The sequence below is a fragment of the Corapipo altera genome, unplaced genomic scaffold, assembly GCF_003945725.1.
Source record: "Corapipo altera isolate COAL_440 unplaced genomic scaffold, ASM394572v1 57, whole genome shotgun sequence".
Lineage (NCBI taxonomy): Eukaryota > Metazoa > Chordata > Aves > Passeriformes > Pipridae > Corapipo > Corapipo altera.
Window position 1 is genome coordinate 5,220,734 of NW_020884905.1, and position 19,746 is coordinate 5,240,479.

The window sequence follows — 19,746 nt, forward strand, 5'->3', positions numbered from 1 at the left end:
GACCGGATGGCCTAACTAAATTTAGTAGTCTGGTGAATTGCCACTCTACTAAATTTAGGCAGCCCATAATGGGCATTAGATATCTACAGCCCAAATGATAAAATCTGTCTTGCTTTTTTAGGCTCTCGGCGAATGCACAATACACCATCTTGCACTTTTAAGAAAGAAGCAAATCTGCAAGGAAAACCATGGGAAGGGGGGAACCAGGACCTTAAGGAACACAGAAGGGATCAGCATGTGTAAATCCACACCCTCATGCTCAACATTACCCTGGCAGCAGGAGAAAGAGCAAGGGTGCTCCCCAGATATGTGACCTTGAAGGGAGAAGAGCTCTCTAGGTGCCCTAATCCTCCCCACTGTAAAGCTGCCACTCCAAATGTAACTTTGTGGGAAGAACAGTGGTTACAGGTGGGAGCTGGGCTCTCTGGGCCTTGCTGCTTCTACAGAACATATGCTGGCTGTGTTTTCTTACCATTCTTCTATATTTTCCATTCTGGCCTTTCTAATCCTGGTGGTAGACAGGGAAGTATATTTCTCCATAGATTTCTATGCATCTGTGAGCCAGCTTTACAGCTATGAAAACTGCTAAGTCACTTTTCTCAAAACCATATTTGAGGTGTTACTTATACAGTTCCTGCTGTTTAAGGGGATTTCTTTTCAGTCCATGTGTGCTGTGACCTCTCTACTGGTGTGAAACCATGTAGGACACATTTTTTTATTAAATGTGAAATATAATAAGGCTAGAAGCTTTTAAAAATTCTGCCATTAACAAGTAGAGAATAGAAATTGGACATGAAAAGTAATCACTGTAACATTATTCTGGTGTCCTTAAAAAAAGTTGCATCCTTCTGTCCTCATATAAGAAGCTACTGAATGTCCCATGTTACTCAGTGATACTTCTTAGTTACAGACAAGAAATAGTGTCCTTGTCCTCACTTCAATCCCCAGTACAGCAATAGAGACACAGACATGATATTCAGCAGATTCTACAGATCTAGTTTTGTGCTGAAGGTTTAATATCAATAAAAAGTGAGTTTTGATCCCATTCCTACAACAGGCAAATTTAACCTGTCTGAAGTTCTGTATGCATCATTCTCTGCAAGAAGCAATTTTATTGATCATAGCTGGCTGTACATGTTCAACAGTCAGAGAGAGACTGGCTTTAAAGAATAATATATTTCAAAATAATCAGTATAGAAATTCCTCATTTCCTTAACCATTTACACTAAAATGGAACAAATAGATCCTTGGAAAAATGCTTTGTCCTTTTGTGGGCGAGCTTCTAAAATAGTAGCTAAGAAGTAGGTATGAAAATAAGATCATTACAGCTATTATCTGTATGTACTCGATCCATGTAGATACAGTGTTTTGGAAACAAGAGAAAGGAGATGAACAGGATCTCAAAATTCAGAGCATTTCTTTAATTTGTGAAATTCCAGTTTTCAGTCAGAATTTGCCCTCTCGCAAGATTTTTAAATCTAAGTTCCAAATAAATGGTTGTGGCAAATGTGATCACTCTCCCTGAGTTCCCTCCTTAGAACTTTTGGAAAGGTTGGCCTTTTGACCCAGTTGCATTTGGAGGTTGTGTAGGGCTCAAACACCCAGGATTATCACAGATATCACAAAGGTGCCAGCCCACCAGAGGGGCTGTCACAGAGGAAACCTATTAGACACCAGAGAATCCAACCACAGCAACTAAACACATTGGGAACCAGGGTGCCCTAGTTCTGCTGTTCACACAGTAACTTGTTTTTCTTTTTATAATTATGTCTTAATCATTCTTTATGCTGAAATAATCATAACATATTTACAGCCAGAATCTATTTTAATTTCTGTCTTCAGATCACTTTCTGTGTGGCCTCATACTGCCATTCTCAGCCCAAATGACACCCTTCCTATCAAAGACAATTTGGATTTCTTTTCTCAGACACAAGTTTCCAAGGTATTTCTGCCAAATGATTTACTCAAGTTCAGATGTTGCAAATGGATCTGCTGGTGTAAAGAGGCAGAGCAGCAACTCTGGATCTGACCCAGCTTGTATTGGGTTTCTCATCACTGTATTTTGTAACTCTATAACGAAACCTCATTAGTGTAGCATGGCTTCATAACCCAACAGATGTGATGCTTGGCTTCATAACCCAACAGACGGGATGCTTTCCTGCTCACTCCAGTTGTGCTTCTTGCTTTTAGTACAGATGAATACTTACTGGCAGGTAACCATTAGCATCATTTTTCTTAACATCATTGGCTTTTTTGTGGCTGTTGCTTTTGCTTTTCTGATATGACTTTCCCCTTATCTGCCATGGGTAAATATTTGGAAAAATGCATTAGTTTCTCATAGCTCTTTAGAAGAGTTTCGTCTAGATTTGTTCATTTACATGTATTCATGTTTTACAAGTTTTCTCCCCCTCATTTTTTAATCAAACCCCTGTTTTCACAAGGCCTCCACTTCTTCCTAATTGTCAGATCTTATTATTTTTGTTAAAGACTGATTTTTTTCTTTAAAAAAAAAAGCAGCTCCACTGCTCATCCATTTTAAAATCATAATTAACTTCATCTCCTTCCTCATTTGCTAATGGGTCTATTTTCTCTCCAGTATTTCCTTTTCCCCTGGTACACTTATAAAGTCTCTCTTGTTTCTCTTATCCCCTTTGGCTAACTTTAACTCATTCTGCCTTAAGCTGGGAAAAGGGAGACCTTCACAACGCAGTGCTCAGAACTTCCAGACCATTTTATACTTTCAAAGTCTTTTGCAGACATCAACTCATTAACTTTCATAACATGCCAGTGAGACAGAGAAGCATTTATAGCTTTATTTTGATGCAGAAAAGGAAGGGGAGGTCCTGAATAATCGATGCTGACTGCAGAGGGGGCTGCTTCAAGGACCAAAACCCCTGTCCACATGCCCAGGCAATAGTAGACAACTAAACCTGCTGGTGGGCACAACACCATCAGCAGCAAAGCTATAAAGTTGAGCTCAGGGAAGAGAGTGAAAATTTTGCTTTCAGTTGCCTTTATTTCAGTTTATTTTTTAGGTGAAGACTCCACAGACGTTATCCACCTAAGTTTCTGTTCAGTTCTGCTGGTCTGATGCTCCTATACGATATTAATACATCTGGCCAAAAACGCTGTGGGAGAAAGCAGTGCAATTGTTTGACCAGAGGATATTTTTAAAAACCTGACAAACATCTTTACTCTTTGATAGCCATTACTCTTAGAAAAACAATTTCAAAACCATATGCTCAAGGTGCTTGAACTAAGGTTTAACTAGCACTGTTCACACAGGGGCATATCAAGGGTTAGGTTTATTTTCTCATGCAAATATGACAGCCTGGGCTTGCTGTAATTTTCTTTAGTTTCATTATACCCACACAGCATTATATAGGATTCTCACAGCGCTTCTTAGCTTATGGTCCATGGATCACTGGTGGTCTACAAGAAATCAGGAAGTGGTGGATGCAACAACTGCACAATTTCTGAGAAAGACCAAAAGCCTAAGCCATGCAAGCACGTTCCAGTGAGCAAACAAAGTGAAGGGGGTGGAATCAAATTAACAAATGAACAATCAAAGCCTATCTGAATTTTTTGTTGGTTTGCAAATGAAAAGCATTGTGGTTAGACCCACAACACAGCCTGGGGATATTTTTTTCATGATCTTAAACAGTGGTTAAATACTGCTTTGCGTGTCTGGAAATCTAAAAAGTTAAATGATTTTCATGAGATTCTTTTCTTCTAAACTGGTGTCAGCAATGTCTTCATCACCCTTGCTTGAACTGTGGTACATCACAACACTGCTCCCTAGAGCTTATTGCAATCCTGTCCCTTACGCTGGCTGACCAAGGGGGTCCTTACTGAGCCCTCCGAGGAGTCCTCTCCCTTCCCATTCTGCCCACGCTGCCCTCCATGCCCACCATGCCTCTCTCCCACAGGCAGAGCCCCTTCCCAGGGGCTTCCAGAGGGCCACCAAAAGCTGGTGCCATGCTGCAATTTATAGGGCTGGCAACCAGAAGAGGTACAGAGCTGTGATTTTCCTCTCTCCTGGTGGACTTCCCAGGGTGGAAAGTGAGATGTGATGGTCTAGTTCCTTCACCTTCAGTGCCTTTTCTAGAAAGAGGTCCAGTTGGGCCCTGGATCTCCATTTGTGTGTGGTGGGTGTATAGGGCAAGAGGAAAGCAGGGGAAGTAACCAATCCCTAAAAATGACTTGGTTAAGTTCCGCTGAGCAGGAGAGGCTCAGCAAACAGCCTGCTTAGCAGTCCCAAATTACGCTGGCTAAGTACACAGTTCAGATGTTTATGGAGCTTTCTTTCTGATGCTTGAAAACTTGCATCTGTGCTTCCAGTTCAAGTTCTCTCAAAAATTTGAACAAAAAGCTTGTGAAGTTCAGCATCCTCCAAATTGCCCCATACAAGTCACTACTGAAACCATATCCAAATGGCTCCCCCCTGCCATACCTTCCACAGAAATGACCTAAACTTTGTCAGGTTCACATGTCCCTAGAGATGATCTCATTTCACTGCTTCAAAAGAGCTTTGGTCTGCACAGCCTGTAGCAGCAAATTTACACTTCAAAAAGCAGACAGCTTTTTCCACATCTTATTCACTTAATGGGTGAGAATGTAAAATTAGTTCCGTTGCTGATGAGGACCTTGAGCCAAATGAAAAGTGTTCATTTGTCAGCACAGACTTACAGCCTGAAACATGATTATATAGCTAATCCAATAATGGGTTTTGATGCTGAGCATTTATTTATATACAGTATGTCTTGTTATCTGTTGATAATCAGGCTCTACAATTTACTCTCTTTTGTGTCTTTAGTCATAGCAACATCTTCCAGACATATTACATTTGTGTGTCAACATACAAACACACACAAAACCTTCCTGACCAAAATGCTCTCTTTGCCTCTTTTCCTTGAAAAAGCATTTGAATTTGAGCTTTTGTAGTTTAAAATATTAGTAGGAAATTAATCATGTTAGACTGAGAACCCCTCTGCATTTTAGAAGTCTTAATAGATTAAAATTTGAAACATAAATTTTGTTTCCTTATCTATAATATCATATGCACTGATTTATTCTTTTTTTGCCTGATGTGAATACCAGTACTTAATTAGCTCAGGTATAAATCTGTATACATTAAATGGCCCCTGTCCTAAAGTATTCCATGTCCTAACATCAGATGGTATAATAGACTTTGCTAACTATGCAAACACCACTATTTAATGGCTGAACAGATCCATCTTTTATAGAACAGAAAGTAAGTATAACATGTTAATGTTAATATCAGGCATAGTTCCTACATCAGGTACATTAAAATTAATCAAAAAACCAGAAAGCCATTTGTTTGCCTATTCTTTTTCAACTTTCTAACTAATTTCTGTCACTACCTGATACTTTTGCAGTTGTGTGGATGACCATAACTATGTAACACTGAAGTACTGGGACAGTTTACCACTCATTTATATAGAACACATGAAATTCAAATATTTAAAATGGGGAGGCATCTTAATAGCTATGCTATAGTAACATTCACAGATATTAAAAAGAAAAAAAAGGCTATGGGAAAGTAAAATCACTCCAGTATTAAGCTGGGAGTTAATTGCAAATGTGGGGCACACCTGCACACTCTGTGAACAATCCTGCAACACCACATAAGGCAATTTCTGTGCTAAAGGATAGCTCTGCCTGTGGAAACACCCAGGAACACCTCTGGAGGTTGGATGAAGTCTTTTCTAAATTTGGCAGTCAGAAACCTTTTAGAAGTAAAGTCATTAAGTTAAATTTACCTCAAAGGATACTGCAAATCAAGGGTGCAGATGAGATGATGTATAAGCCAAACTCAAGCTTTGCCACTGCCTCTCCTACAAGCAGGATCAGGCCTCCCTGTGCGCTTTTGTTTAGCTGAAATTTACTCTACAATAAATACTTTTATATTGCTGCAACATGATGTTTTATTGGGCTGCACTAGTTTACTAAAAACAGAAGGCTGGTAATAGCAGTGCTTGTGGTTCTGCCTGTAATTCATTTGTGCATGGTAATGCACAGGGAGAGATATGATACAAGATAATAAGGCAAATTAAAAAAACTACTAAAGTCAGTACCTGCAATATACAGTATATTAGGACCATGTTCAGACAGGCTGATTCTTTGGATATTTTTATATTTTGTTTTACCTTGGCAAACTAATTCATTAGGTATTCGCTTGGGTAAAGAATAAATGAATACAGCATACATTACATCTTCACTTCAGTTGCAGAAACAAATCTTTCCTGTACCCGCCAATGTAATCTTCAGAGTTTTCGTTATATAAAACACCTCAAGAAAAATGCACCTTGGTAAGATTTACACTTTATTACTCTAATGATTCTACAAACACTGCCACAATGTGATGAAAGGCAAAGCAGTCCTGATCTGATTGAGAGCTAATAAAAATCAGTACTGAAAACTGAAAATAGCACCCTTATCATCTTTCTTTCATTTAGACCTGATTACTAGGGGATTATAATGCAATCACAGCTATGTGTGAGAGGTAGCTATGGGAACCAGTTTTAACTGTTTATCTAGCCAAAGATCTTAATTTAAGTTTGAACACTCTGATTCATTTATATGTAAGACACCAAGGAGACAAAATGCAGAAGAAACAGATGCTCACTTGTTCTTTCCATTTAACTTCATAAGCTACCAGCCAATTTGTCTTTCAGGGACAAAATTAATTTCTGATGACAATGTGAGCAAGTAATAAACTGGGAGTTCCTGTCCTGGGAAACTTGTTAAGGCCATGTAATGTTCTGGAGTTATTTAGAAAAAAACAATTTGCTCATAGGCTTGCAGGGACATCTGTAACAGAGTTTTCTTTGTCCCTGTGCTGTTACTCATTTCTGGGGGCTTTATGACACCTTTTCCAGAGGTTGATTTGAAAAAGTTCAAAAGGAAATATATTACCCATTATTTCTTTCCTGTGGGGTATTTTCTTTTTCTTAGTCTGTTCCTTCCCCCCCCACACTTCATATTCACAAATCATGCAAACCTCAACCCACTTGCTTTGCTACTTCCACACAACCAGAGAAAGTAACCACCAGCCAGGAGGCCTACAAAATTAATCAAAAATTATCTGAGGAAAAGAGTTTGTTGGAAATTTCAAGCTAAGTACACACCTGAAAATATCTGACAGAGCACTGTGAAAATGTCTGTGGCACATTTAGGTGGAAGGAGCTTTGTCCATTAATGCTGTAAACTCTGTTCAAAGTTACCGTCATGAGCAGGGGAAAAAATGCCAAAATGAGGCAGGGAGAGAGAAAAAGAGAGAGAGAGAGATCTCTTCCTAAGAGCTTGCATTGTCAGTATGGGCTGCAGGTACATGCTCCTGCATCACTTAACCAAAATGTTCTCCATTTTTCAGTATCTTTGCTGGCGCTATTTCCTCATTTTGGTATTTATTTCACATGTACAGCTCTTTACTCTAGTAACACTTTTCTATTATTTGGCTCATTTATTGGGGTTTTATCCCCACCTGTCTGTCCCTCCGCATCTCAGGTTTTCTCTTAGGTAAATTCCTGCAGTCTAATATCTGTCCATTAGCACATTTAAAATCACCTCGTCTGCTGTGCTTAACATTCATTTACCGCTTATGTGCTTCACATGAATGTTCCTTTTCCAGCAGTTCTTTTGAAGAAAGTTTAAAGTAAGTTGCAAAATGTTTCTTTTTCATCTAAACAGGGAAATGAATTTAAGAAAGGAAGAGAAGAGCCTGAAGGTCTAGCTCTTTCAAAATTTAAACAGAATTCAAAACACTGTTGGAACACATCTGTCAGAGAAAGCATGAGAGCACCTGCATTTTAAGAATGAATCTCATCCCTAACTCCTTCCTTGATAATAGCTTGCATGAACAGCACCTTTAAACCACATCAATCCCAGATGCTTTCCATCCATCCAGTTATTATTTCCCTTGGCACTGAAGAGCAACTACCTCTAGACTGAAGCTTCTCAGTGATGTGCAGCCTAGTGTGCAGCACCACGTCTCACAACAAGAAGTGATTTAAACTATTCAGCTGAAATTATAAAACAAGGGGAATTTTAAACAAGTAGTTCAAACCCCAGCTCGTCCTGGATACTGCACAGAACAATATTAACTCTTGATTTAAAGACTAGATGGTTTCAAATACAAATTATAAGAATGAACTTTGGATATAAAAAACCCTAAGATTTGAATGCAAATTGAAAACTTTACCATGGTTCTGTTTGCATTTACATAGCAGGACCTCACCAGCCCACTGCCTGAGCACAAGGTAATGGCCTGGCTCTGTATCTGTGGTTCAGCTGTTTTCTACTACTTTCCTTTACCTTCAGTTAGTTTGCAGTGATCAAGATAGAGCTTCTAGACATAGCCATTCAAGTGTGGTGGCTTGGCCATTAGCTCAGTACCAAAAAGGTGTCACCAGCAAGGACTGCTGCAAACTTCTTACCAGTGGGACTCACAGAAAATTTAAGTTCATTTCTTAAACACCTATTTGCTTTCATACCATCCTTGCCACATAGCTTTGAAGGCTTTTATGCAAAGGCAGGATACATACTGAGGCTATACAGTTGAAAACAGAGCATTGACTCATGTTTCAAGAACACAGAGTAAGGAAAGTTCACACACTTCAGAAAAAAACCCACAACATTTTGCAAATTAAATTAGTGCTTGGGAGAGATGAGATTAGTCAGTGCTCTGGCATCCTCTTTCACAGGGACCTGCAGCAGGGACATGACAGTAGAGCAGTGTTCCTCTGGGGGGGGACTGATGAAATTTCCCACCAAGACACTCCACAGGTTTGGGACATATTGATTACTGAGGCAAATTTAATAAAAAAGGATGTAAGGATATAAAAGAAAGACTCTGTCAGGAAAGTTTGGGTGGGGAAGGTTTGACTGGTTATTTGTGGAGCTCTGTGACAATTCTGAAAATTTCTGTTGGCCTACTGGGAAGCATAACAGTCACAACAAGTAAAAAACCAAGCAGTTTTCTGGGCTGCAGGTACAGGAGAGAGATGGCTGAGGGAGGACTATGGTTTATATAATATTAATCCTCCACAAAGCACAGTGTTAATTAACATGCAATTAAAGTAGAAAGTATCCTTACTTAGATTTTAAAAATCCTAAACCAATAATGTGGCTTAGTCATAAAGTACGAATACTGGGAAAATTGAGCATTTCAGTCCACTTCACCAGTTACTCATAGTATCTGGCAAACTGACTCAGTAAGAGCAGTTTAAGGTAGGGAAGTGCATAAAGGAGAGGGGGTGAAGAGCTGGGCTGGGGCAATTTTGGGAAACCTGTTCCACAGAATCACATCTGCCACTTTATTTCCTGTGAAAGTCTGAGACCTGACTCAATACCACAGTGCAAAATTTCTTAGATATATCTTTTAAAACCCTGCAGACCAGGAAGACATTAGCAGAACAATGAAAAAACTTGGCATCTAAATAACTCTGTATAGTATTTCCAAAACCAAACAGATATTTTCCACTCTTCCACAAAACTCAATATAATATAATATATTACACATTTTTATGCAGAAAGTCTTACATAACCTGTCTCCATTTCAATGAAGCTGTAAATTTGTGGGTTGGATATCTGACATGCAATTTTGATTAAGTAAAGAAGTGGGAATAGCACAGCTGGGCTGGAGTCAGGTGAGTCTGAGAAAAGAGGGAGTCTACAGGCCTCTCTAAAAAGCTCTCATCACAAAGTGAACTTATAACATTGCCTTTATTGTACTGAGCCTACAAGCCTAGAGGATGACAAGCTTGTTTAGGGTGGGAGATGTTGAAGCAGGATGCCTGTGCCTCGGCCTGGCTTAGTGTTTTACAGATTGTAACCACTGTATTCCCACAACAACAGAATCAACATGAGCTCCCTCAGCAGTACATTAGGGTCCAAATTACCAACACAAAAAGGAAATGTTTCTTTTAGCTGAAAAAATTAGTGCAAAAAGCATATGTGACCTGTATGAGAGCTGTGTCACTAATATGCAGTCTTCAGCGAGATGATCCCAGATTGGTTCACCTCTGATCTTGGAGGGCTCAGATTTTGGAAGACCAACAAATCAGCAGATGCTCATCCTTTCTGCAATGCCCCAGTAGAAACCAGATCTTTGTTTCATGGTGCATAAAGGCTGTGAAACCTACGAAGCTCAGAAATCTCAAGGACTACAAAATAAAACCACTCCTGTGCAGTCCTAATACAGGAAATTCCAGTGTGAGGGAATGTAGCCTCTGTCCAACATACCACAACCACCAGAAGAATGTGGCTTCAGAGGAAAAAGCTTTCAACTGGTTCCTAGTGGGCTTACGCATAAGTTGACTTTGTGTTATCGTAATAAGCCCACTGGTCCATTCAGTCATGGCTGTATTTCTGCTGGCCTTGCTGTGAGAGCAGCAGAGCCATGGTGGACAGCCCCATGTGGGCCTGTGAGACCAGGCACATGGGAGACATGAAAAGGGTGATTTTCTTTTCCTGATGAGCTCAGGGGAGGCAGACAGTGCTGTGAAAGTCTCCCCCTCCGAGTGAAATTCATTAAAACTACCCTGAGGCTACTTGCTTCTCTCCCTCCTCATGAAGTCAGTAAAAACCATCAACACCAAATATTAATTTAAGTAAGTAAAAAATATAAATTGAAGCCTAATGGGTATCACTGAGAAATGGTCTTCAGCGTCTCTGGCACCTGGCAAGACTATCAGTTATTACACATGATACTGTCCGTACCTGTCTAATACTAACCTGACAACTGAGACCTAAGATCCCAACCATGGAGACCACATGTGGCTTTCAGAGATAACTCTTCTGGAAATGTTGGGGAAAAAAGGGAAAAGACAAGAATTGACCCCTGAACCTGGCATAGCTCCAATAATGACATCTTAGAGCCTACAACTCTTGTCTTTCCTCTGATAAAAAAGTGGCAACAGAATGCAAAAGATGCAAATTTTGGGTCTGAGATTCCCCGTGACGTGGTCCAAGCACAGTGGCACTGTGCCCGGGGGCATTGCAAGGGTGGTGGCAGAGTGTGCATTAGGGTGTGGGTCACAGTGTCTCCCCTTCCCTTCCCTTCCAGTTTATACCTGCCTCTGAGGCACAGAGCAGGGACAGCATGGACACACCTTGTGCTTTGAATTTTTTACTCACAATAGTCCCTTACAGTTCTGTGCCAACTCAGCTGTAGTAAATCTAGTCTTTTAGGTTTAATCATATGATAAATTTTAGCCAGCTATCACAAAAGCAGAATCTCCCCTACACACTTCTTACATCATGCAGGTGAAAGCTAACAACCCGAGAGCAACTGTTACCAACACATGAAAGCTTGGTTGTTCCAGCTAGATGGAAGGAACCAAACCTGAGACAACTATTTTGTCAACCCTCATTGGGAATCTTGTAAAGCCATCTCCCATCCTGTAACTGCTCTGTGGTTAAATAGTAGCTTCAGTTCTCTGATGTTGCAATCCAGAACCTTTCACAGGCATTAAATTCCCTCTAAATTAATTCTAAGGAAAAAAACCCACCTTTCTGCGCAGAGGTATTTCCATTGCCCAGTTATTTTATATGGATCTGATAACTAGTTTCCTGCTACAGAGATTACATCTTGAATACCTAATGCCAATTTGGAAATTTTTTAGGCAAAACAAAAATAGATCTAAAATACAACACACACAGTTTAGCTAAGTGTGGAACATTAATGCAAGGCATGATTGGAAAAACATCAAATAAATTGGAGGAGGGGAGCAGATTCAACGGGTATCTCTCATGGTTAGTACATACTGTAGCTGGTCATTCAGACATTTCTGGTTCTGAAAGTACATTTCTCTTAGCATAAAAATGTCAGAGTTCAACGATTTAGAAAAACAAGTTAGAGAGAAGGATAGAGTGCAGCCAAAGGATAGCCTTTAACAACCATTTCAAAATGAAATCTAAATATGCTTACATATTAGATAAATGTTGGCTCCCAGGGAAGCTTTACAACACTTTAATTCCATCCTGGACTGGGATATATGGAAATGTTTTGAATTTCCTAAGTCCAGAGCTCTCTGCTAAGCACACCAGCTGATATTTCTATTCATATAATAGAAGCTATTTTTCCCATGAAGTAACTCACTGGGCTCTCTTTGGCAACTTTCTTTTTTTTTTCTTTTGAGCTGCAGTACAATTTTATTAATAGGAATATACAATAATTACTCTTTTCATATTCTCATCAGCTACTGATAACTCAACTGCCCTATTTTTTGCTACATGGATTCAAGGATATACTTTATTTTTAAATGTCAGAGGCTTTTTCCCCCCTCTCATTACTTGAAACTCAGCAAACATAAGGGGTTGCATACAGGTCACACACGTTCAGTTTCATGCCCCACCTCCATAGCAAGTTCTTTGGAAGTTTTTCTTATCCTTCATAGCCAAACCAGCAGTGGCCAGTCCATGGTCTACGGCCCATCACACACACCTCGTGGACACAACACCTGTAAAATAGACAAATTAAGGCCAGCCTCAGCTTTCCCTAGGCTAAGATATTGTAAGATCAGACCCAGTGAGTTGTCTGAATGGTGCAATGACCCAGGGAAAGTGTGGGCAATCATACTGCCTACAACAGATGAGGAAAATGCAACCCTGAAGTCATAGAATCACAGAATATGCCAAGTGGGAAGGGACCCAAAAGGATCATTGAGTCCAACCCTTAGCCCTGAATGGGACCATCCACAAGAGTCGCACCATGTGCCTGAGAGTATCGAAGTCGAAATGGTCAGATCTGGCTGTGATTTGCACACACGTGAGAAAAGCAGACAGGTGCCTGATTCTGAGATATGCTACGCATCTCTCCTAGTATTTTGTCTTTATTCATATACAGGTGAAACGAGTAAAAAAATCCTGTAAATGGCTACATCAGTCAATGGTTCTTAACAAGAAACAATATATCAAGAAATGCCTCTTGACACTGTACCTTCAGACTTGTGCAGGCAGCCCGTTTCTCACTGCTGGCCCCTCTCACGCTGTGGCAGGCTCCAGCTCTCACACAGCAGCTGGCAGTGCCCTGGTTGTCCCAGAGCTCCTTGGAGACCTGGAAACAAAGAAGCACCGGTTCTTTCCCAGGCAGGACTGCTCAGCTGCTGCTTCCATGGATGCCAGCAGCTTAACACACAAATTCATCTTGAGGAAAGTAGAGATGTGGAGTCCTCAGGCTGGTAGGTGCAGCCTGCAGTGACCATGGGCACTGGTGATGACAACCTTTTTACACACACAGACTTAGAGTATTAATTTGCAAGCAACAGGGAGAAACAGGGCTGCCAGTTAACCAGTAATATGTTGAAGAGCTGATGCCATTTGTCATATATCAAAGGTCTTATCAAGGGTGTGCCAGCAAAGCCAATTTCACCTCTCATGGTCTTTAAGGCAGCTATCTGAAGAGTTGCATAAGAGGTTGTTTAATTATTTTACTATAACTTTTCCTTTATATTGCCTTCTTTTTCAGTCTCCATGTTTAAAGTTGAAGGAAATTACATGAAAAAGCAAAAGATAATTAAAGTAGGATTATAGCAAAGAAAGCGGGCACGTTGATTTTAAATGTACTTAAAATTAGGGAGGAACTTGAAGGCTAAAAAAATGTGCCATGGTGCTAAACAATTTTCACAACTTGTCATTGAGTATGATGCCTCTAAGCAACTCCATCACCGAAGGCTGTCCTCTGTCACTGAACCCAATACACTGTACAATGTTTTTGTCTGGTCTAGCTTTCCATGGCTGATGTATTTCAAGACAGGAGGGAGATCTTATTAAAACAGGAGAGATTAGGAACAGCAAGCACACCTGCTCAGCAAACAGATATGAATCTGGAGAGACACCCTCTCCTGACAAAAGCACATCCTACATATATGTGTTAAAATGGGTGAGATGACTATTTTAAAAAGTTGAAAAACCATTTGGCTTCTGCAGACCAAAAACTGATTCCGTGCTGTAACTGCTCATTGGGCAGGGGCACATGCAAACCTTTTAGTACAGCTGCACAAGCACTAGCCCAGGAAGAGTAGCTTTCACAATTTGGCAAGTGGATGTGGAGATAATCATGTGGATGCGGGCCTTGACCTCTCTGCTAAACTAGATAATAGAGCAAAAAAAGAGGAAGATGGCAAAGAGATACTTGATCTCTTTGGGTAATTGTGACTTGCAGTTTGTTATCACACTCAAGTTGAACATCAACAGGTTTTGGGTTTTTTTGTGAATTTTTAAGGAAAATTGATAACATCAGCAGTCAGCTATCTCCTGTTGCCACGCTCTTGGTTCCTAACACAACTAATAATTCAGCCCTGATATACTCCCTATGATCACTTTGGGCCAAGGTCTGGGCTAACAGAAAATGATTGCAAAAGAAGGCAACTGAGAAGAGGTTGTCCTGGGCCATAGCACTAACTTTTTGTACAGCTGAAAACACACACTATCGATATGGTGTTGCCCTCTGTATTCCCCCTGCTGCCAAGGACTGTGACTACACACTGCCAAGGACAGTGACTACTCTGGCCAGGTGGCTTGTTCCCTGGATGCAGGTACCTGCTCACATCAGCCCTTGCATTCTCTCCAGTGTCAGGGAGAGGTTCCTGCACCTTTGAAAGACTGAAGTGGATACCTCATTAGGCCTTGATTATCCTCAAGCAATTGCTTAGATTTCTGCCCTATTACCAATCTGCCTTTTTTAGCAGAGGTCATGGAATGGGCAGTGGCTGTCTTGTCTTCGTTATAATGCATCATTTGAAACTTTTCAATTAAGCTTCAGATCAGGCCACAGTACTGAGACCACTTTAACGAGGGTGAGTAATGACCTTGTGCTGCACGTGATTTCTGGCACACCATCAGTTTTAATTCTTCTTGATCTTACTGTAACCCTTTGATACTTTGGATCAAGGGTTCTCTTGAAATGCTTTAAGCACATTGTAGGACTTTCAGGGACTGTTCTGACATGGTTTCTATCCTACTTGTCTCAATGTAACCAGACTGTCACCTGTAAATTTTCCATATAAATTCAAATTGCCAAAGATTAAAAGGGAGCTGAAAATCTGGCCTGTGTGCAGAACCGGAGAAATCTGGTGTGGGTCCCCAGAGTGAACAAATCTAAGGAGGATTCTGCTACGAGAGCAAGGTAACCCCTTTGATGTGCCATGCCCAAGTACAGCAATGCTATGATTAGAACAGAAAGCTACATTATGCTGGAGTAGTGAATTTAATAAGAGCTACTGAGAGAGAGACTTCCAGAAATTTAGGCTTCCCAGTTAATACCCATCTTTACATTACATATAGGTCAAAATAAAGCTCTGTGGTTTAAAACACAGCATAGACCCTCATCCAGTTAAGCCAGTAATAGAAATAACATTGATATCAGCAGGATAAAGGTCTCACCTTTGAATTAAGGGCTATTTGAACCCAGATCCAAACCCAAGCCTCATAGCTGGAATCAATTTCTAAATAGGCTGTGTGTGGACAAAGAAGATTAGCCTTGGTATTTTCAAGGTGCTTTCCCAAGTCTTGGAGTCTAATGAACCTGGCTTCCTTCTCTTGGGAGAAGGAACAGCATCTAACTACAAAATTAATCTCAGAAAGAATTTTCCAGAAGCCCCTTGACTTCTCCAAGGTTTGTAGGCTCCCAATGGCTGACACAAAACCTCCATGTGCATGAGTCAATGAAACAGATACAGGTTTGTTAATAAAAACCCATATAATGCTTCTCATACAAACTCATGTAAAACTCATATAATGCTTTTAGGTAGGAATGTTTCACAATGTCTGGATGAAAAAATCCTCAAAACACAGAGTCCTTTTCAATAGGAGCAGTTGGTTCCTACTACTGGCATGAGACCAAGCACCAGATGTCCTGAGGGGCCAGACTCAGCATCCACAAGGGATAGAAGCAGCTACAAGCCTCAATCCCAAACCATGTAGTACCACCAACTTACCTATTGAGGAGACAGTGAGAATGGGGCTGCAGCCTATGCCTCGCAGGCAGGTATGTGGGAGCCTGCGCTGTTTGGCCCATGGCCCTGGTCTGTCATAGGGACTGTGCTTGCTGAGCTTGCCAGAGGGGTGTGAATTTTTAGGTAGCTGTTGTCATCTGAAGTCTTCCCTTCAGACATCCCAAAAGCTCCTCTTCTGGCTTACAAGGCACATCCTGGCCTGTTACCCTGGGGCAGGCTGATTTAAGTCTGAGAAAGTCTCACAGGCTGCCTACAAACAGAGCAAAGCAACGAGATGTTTAACAGTTCCCCTCCTACCACAGTTTAGACATTGTCACCCTTAAAAGCAATGGACTGAGCTGCTTAAAAGCAATAACTCCCTGTCCTTTTTTTTTTTTAATTCTTGAAGCTCCTCTTACATGCAGCATGAGGGGTGTTTATCTGCAAGGGTAACAGAGAAATTCATGAGTTTTATTGCAGTTGGATGGTACTACCAGGGAAGTGAAAAAGCTTTCAAACTTGCTATCTATCACTTGATATATGCAGGAGTTGATTTTTATTGATATGCCTCTAGTCACCAGCTGAAATGGTTTGTCTTTCATTATACCCTTTATAGGAGGCCTTTTTCACTGCATTTGCCTGGTGGCTTCTGCAGAGCTGGTAACATTGAACAAAACTCAATTCCCAAACCAAGCTTATTGGATAGAATATACATTTTTTTTTCTCGGTTGTAGCAAGCAGAAAATGCTCTCATCTGACACTTTCTTGGCTGCCAGGAGAGCAGATCAGTGGTACCATCGGTGTCCTACAATAGCATGCACAGAAAAGAGGTGAGGGAACCCAATGGATTTCACTCTAGACAAAATTATCATCACGATGTCAGGACTGACTTCTTTGTTAGCCTAACAGGGTCACACCTATTAGCATGAAAAAAGGCAGGGGTCATTTAGCACAACCCTATTTACTGTGCACTGGAAACACACCTTCCAGCTCCTGCAAGTCTTAACAAAGCTGCAAAGAGCAAATCACAGCAGTGTGCTGTATGCCCGTTTCAGGTCCTCAAGGCAGCAATTATAGAAAACGGTTGTGTTATTGCCACATTTCAAAGTCAGAGTATGGCCACACTAATGTGTGGCTCTAAACCCAGCAGAGTTTGATCTATTAAATGCATAAAGCAGTCTGTGTGTCAGAGGAGTCTGGCCTAAATCAGGGGACAGAAACCACAAACTTCCAAATTCAAAACGCAGATTTCTTTAGCTATTTGACCAACACTTCAGAGCACATCTATACATTTTAAATTTCACAGTCTAATAGGAATACATAGCAATGCTCCTTTCAGAGGTGTTGCACTGATTAATAAGCTTGTCACCGAGGATGGAAATTGCTACATAAGTGTTAAGCACTGTTAACTAACAAAAGAGAATTCCATACATTCTGGTGGAATCAAGAGAACTTCAGCAAAAATTATTAGTTTCATTTGCGTTTGTACTCTGTCTGATGACAGTGATCAAGCTGGAGAAAGTTATTTCAAATGCTAGTTATGCTCCATGCCTGCAGAAAAAATTAAAGCGAAAATTCTGGCTCACAGGATAGAATTGTGCCTGCTGAAAAATCTTTAATTTCTGAAATGTATAGACAGCACAAACAAATATTTCTCTCATCAAATTTGCACACACTTCAGTAATATTTAGCTTAATAATTGTTCAAAGAAGGAGTAGTATTGATGAATTTAAAGTACAGAACAACATTCTGCAGGGAAACTGCTAACGCTTTCCATTTCAGCTGCATGTCCTCATTAAGGACTCAGGCTTCTTGGCAAACTAGTGTACATCTGTTTTAGGCACTTCTAGCTCAGTTTTTCTATGATTCACCTTCAATGCCACATCACCAATGTGAAATACTATGGACCACCTTAGACTTTCCTGGCACAGGAAATGGCACTGATTTTAGATTCTCAGAAGTCAAACTACAGTTTTCCTCAAATAAACCAATCTGATGAATCTCTGTATTTCTAGATTGTATCATCCTTTCTGTGAATAATTCTTGTGACAGAGTTTGGGATTAGAAACTACATCCTCAAACTCACCTATGCCTTTGCCATAAACCCATGGTTTCTCTTGATGAGATTTGTACATAAATACACAAAAACAGTTGAGCAAGACTGGAGTCTTCTGCCTCCAGGACTTCCAGAGAAGAGGCCTGCTGAGTCTGTGAGCTAGCAGACGGGAGGCTGCAAGAGTCCCAAGAACATAGGATAGTTCTCTGATGCTGGCCTGCTCTGTGATGAATCAAATCATTTTACCTCCAGATCTTTTCCTTTTTGTTTCTTCTGGGCGCCAAGGCTGTCTCTGAATTTATGTTGGTGCTGTGCTTCCCAGCACAATGGGGTTTGAATGGCTCTATGTGCTGTTAGAGTATGGCTTTCTCTCTGTTTCCTTTGTTCTAACCAACCATTTAGAGATGGAGAGAGATTTATCTCTCCTTTCATTACATTTCTATGGAAAGAAAAAAGAAAAAAAACCCCTAACAGCATAACTAACTACTTGACTTATTTGTACACGCCCATTATGTTGAGGGATGTGCTGTGCATGTACTGTGCATTGCTGAAAATGCAAGGTAGCTGTGAAACATGATGTTCTTGTGCTTACCAGCCCTTTGCCTTTAAAAGAAGATCTGGAGCCAAAACAGGCAGCTTTAAGAACTCTCCTGACTCAGTTGTAATCAAGATACCATCTACTTAAATAAGCATTTGTACTCCAAGTGATTTTAGGAGATGAATTACTGATCTTATTACCATAGTAAATACCCTTGAGGCAATGCACAGGCCAACAGAATATTGCTTTCTGCTGGTACAGTACCCATTTCCAGGAGAACTCTAGGAGTATTTCTAACCATGTGGTAATAATAAAAGATTTGCTTAGACTATATTTGCCAGAAAGGCCTATTTGCAGAGGGGGCTTTTAAATCTTTGACATTGTTCATGGGAAACAGCTTGTCAGATATGAAAATATTCCTACCAGCTCCTGTATATCAGCCTTACTACCAGGGAAAAGACATTTTCAGGTGGCATAGCTCAGTGCCAAGCAGAGATAGTTTTCAGTTGATGTGATGAGTGGCAGAGCAACATTACCTGGATAGGCAAAAGCAGTTCTTGCCTGCCAGCAGAGGTGCAGCATGCAGTATCCTTTGAGGACAGTCCCCTTTACATGCACAGCTCTGTGTCCAGGCAGGCAGCAGGAGCCAGAGGACAGGGAGTGACAGCGTGTGGGAGGCCTCCAGCTCAAGCACACTCCATTTATTTATCACTAAACCATCATCCTGGTCAACAGGAAGAGTTGATAAAACTGTTGCCTCCAGGGCTCTGTTCTCCTTGGGAATAATGAAAAGGTGAAGCTGGTTAAGGTCAGTGCACAGGAGGCCCTATTGAAGGTGGGAGCAGGTTGGCCATGAATTACTGAGCATCATCTGGTATCACAGATAAGCAGAACGGGTAAAAGACTAGGCAGGCTCTACAATAAGGGATGGATTTAATTAACAATTGCACAGAGGGAGCAGACCGTAGCATTCTGGCACGAGGACATTCTACATCTGACAGTTGCTTAAAGAGACAGGGAGCACCCTATTATAAAAAATATATTACTCCTCGATGTATTTTAAAAATTACACAAGAAACAATAACATATTGTATTACTCCTTCTCTCCAGAGCTGCCTGGTTACACCAGCACTGAGCACTGCAGGCTCTCTGTAGATATTCTGCACTGGGGCCTATTTAAAAACATCAGTCCA

The 19,746-nt window shown here is 40.7% G+C and overlaps 1 protein-coding gene across 8 annotated transcripts in view; it reads right to left on the minus strand.

Moving 5' to 3' along the window:
- Window positions 1–19,746, minus strand: part of LOC113951063 — an 81,563-nt gene that overhangs the window by 41,459 nt on the left and 20,358 nt on the right. For 7 of the 8 annotated variants that reach the window (XR_003529015.1, XR_003529013.1, XR_003529011.1 and 4 more), the window contains exon 5: window positions 12,965–13,081. The gene's annotated coding sequence lies outside the window, so the exon portion shown is untranslated. Of the gene's footprint in view, window positions 1–12,964; window positions 13,082–19,089; window positions 19,341–19,746 lie in introns of those variants that run through there. The other variant, XR_003529018.1, reaches the window with a different exon arrangement.